The following is a 2,500-nucleotide window of genomic DNA, read 5'->3' as shown; positions in this document are numbered from 1 at the left end:
CTCTCTCTCTCTCTCTCTCTCTCTCCCTCCCTCTTCTCTCTCTCTCACTCTCTCTCTCTCTCTCTCTCTCTCTCTCTCTCTCTCTCTCTCTCTCTCTCACACACACACCACACACACACACCACACCACAACAAACACACACACACACTCACACACACACACACACACACACACACACACACTCTCTCGCTCTCTTCTCTCTGCATCCTCCTTTCCCTCTCATCTCTCTCTCGCTCTCTCTCTCTCTGTCTCTGTCTCTCTCTCTCTCTCTCTCTCTCTCTCTCTCTCTCCTCTCTCTCTCTCTCTCTCTCTCTCTCTCTCTCTCTCTCTCTCTCTCTCTCTCTCTCTCTCTCTCTCTCTCTCTCTCTCTCTCTCTCTCTTTATCTCTTACCTCGCCAATATCCTCTCACAGTCCCCAGCCCACTTACTTTTTCTCACGAGCAAACACCCAAGCGAGCATTATATTTATTTTTTCCCTCTCCTTTTCCGTCTCTGAAGCCCTCACTATTACTGACTCGGAAATAGTCCCCAGTTGTGAAGTAGTCCGGGGGGAGTGTAGAAATAAATTCAGATGAGAGTTAAAGAGTTTAGATGAGAGTCGAACAGAGGCATCGCAAACTCGATCTCGGACCGAACAATTTCAACAGACCTCGTTCGTTACTCGGCTGCTCATCTTATTTTTCTTTCTTTTATTTTATTTTTTCCAATTTTGTGCTTCTCAATTTCCTTAGTCGTCGTTACTTTTACTGCTACTACTACCACCATCGTTACTACTTCTACCATTACTATTATTACTACTACTATTATTATTACTACTGCCACTATTTTTATTACTACCACGACTGTTACTATTTCCATTACAGGTACTACTATTACTACTACTACTACTACTACTACTACTACTACTACTACTACTACTACTACTACTACTACTACTACTACTACTACTACTACTACTACTACTACTACTTCTACTACTACTACTACTACTACTACTACTACTACTACTACTACTACTACTACTACTACTACTACTACTACTACTACTACTACTACTACTACTTCTACTACCAATACAACTACTACTGATACTTCTATTGCTATTAGTACTACTGGTAATGATACTACCTCTACTACAACCGCCATTACTATTTTTAGTACTGCTAGTACAATTAATATTACTACCACTACTATATTCAACACTATTACAGCTTCTTTCTTTTTTTCTTTCTCCTATTTTCCTTGTCTTAATCCTCCTCCCTCCTATCTTCCATCCTTTCTTCTCCTCCTTCTTTTCTTCATTCTCTCTTTATATTACTACCACTACCATCTCTTCTCATTTCTTTTCCTCTTTTTCCGCGTTTTCCTCCTATCGCTCCTCCTCTTTCTTCTCCTTCTCCTCCTCCCATTCTTCCTCGTCCTCCCACACCTCTTATTCCTCCGTCTCCTCCTACTCTTATTTCTTCTCTCATTTTTCCTCCTCCTCCTGATACTTCTTATTTTTCTTCTCCTTATCCTTCTTCTGCTCTTCCTTCTTCTCCTGCCCTCCACCACCTACTCCTGTCCTTCCTCCTGTCCTTCCTCCTACTCCTCCTACTCTTCCTACTCCTCCTATTCCACATTTTCTGCAGTCATCAGTTATATGTTCAAGATCAGCACGTCTCAGTCTTTTATTACAATTTCTTGGCTCTTAATCCACGTCCGAACCTCCATTTCCCTTGATATGTCTTTTAATTGCTTCTTTATGGGGACCTTAGATGAGAGACTTTCTACGCCTTGTGTCGCTTAACCCTTTCGTCTCGGTGACGGAGTTACAAAAATAATATTGTTGAAATGTACATGATTCTACTTAATTAAAGAAAAAAGGAAGTCAAGCTAAAATTGAGTCCCGGTCTTTGGGAGGTACGTTCCGAACGGGTCCGTCGTTTCATGTTGACCACAAGAGAATCTTTAAAGTTCGTCGCCATGTTGAAGAAATGTATGTCTTCTTTTATATTACTTCTTTCACTTGCTTGTGTCTTATGGCCGTACATTTCCTCTGCCCTTATTGGCGCGATGGGATAATGTGTCGATTCGTGACTCTGCGGGGCTGAGTTCGATCCCCCAGTGGTCATAGGCGACTACCAATGGGTCAGGTTGTTCAAACAACTAGGACAAAGGTGATGATTCAGTTAGAAATGAGAGTTTCCTGGTACTAGTTCATTGCTTGTACCGTTATCGTCACAGTTTTTATTCCCATCGGATACGAGTGAAGAAAGTGGAAGACATAAGTTCCTCGATACTCTCTGGTGTGTCCTGGTATCTGGTAACTAAGGGGAAAGTGTTCCACTAATTAGTCATGCATAAAGAAAGACTTTTTTTTCTCGTACGTTGTTAGGACTTTTTTTTTTGTCATCTGTGATTCACAAATATATATATATATATATATATATATATATATATATATATATATATATGTGTGTGTGTGCAAAGTAAAACGAATGAATAAATTAATAAAATA

The sequence above is a fragment of the Oratosquilla oratoria genome, chromosome 35 (genome assembly GCF_046742065.1).
Source record: "Oratosquilla oratoria isolate Oo_2021 chromosome 35, ASM4674206v1, whole genome shotgun sequence".
Lineage (NCBI taxonomy): Eukaryota > Metazoa > Arthropoda > Malacostraca > Stomatopoda > Squillidae > Oratosquilla > Oratosquilla oratoria.
Note: the sequence above shows the minus strand (reverse complement) of the source record.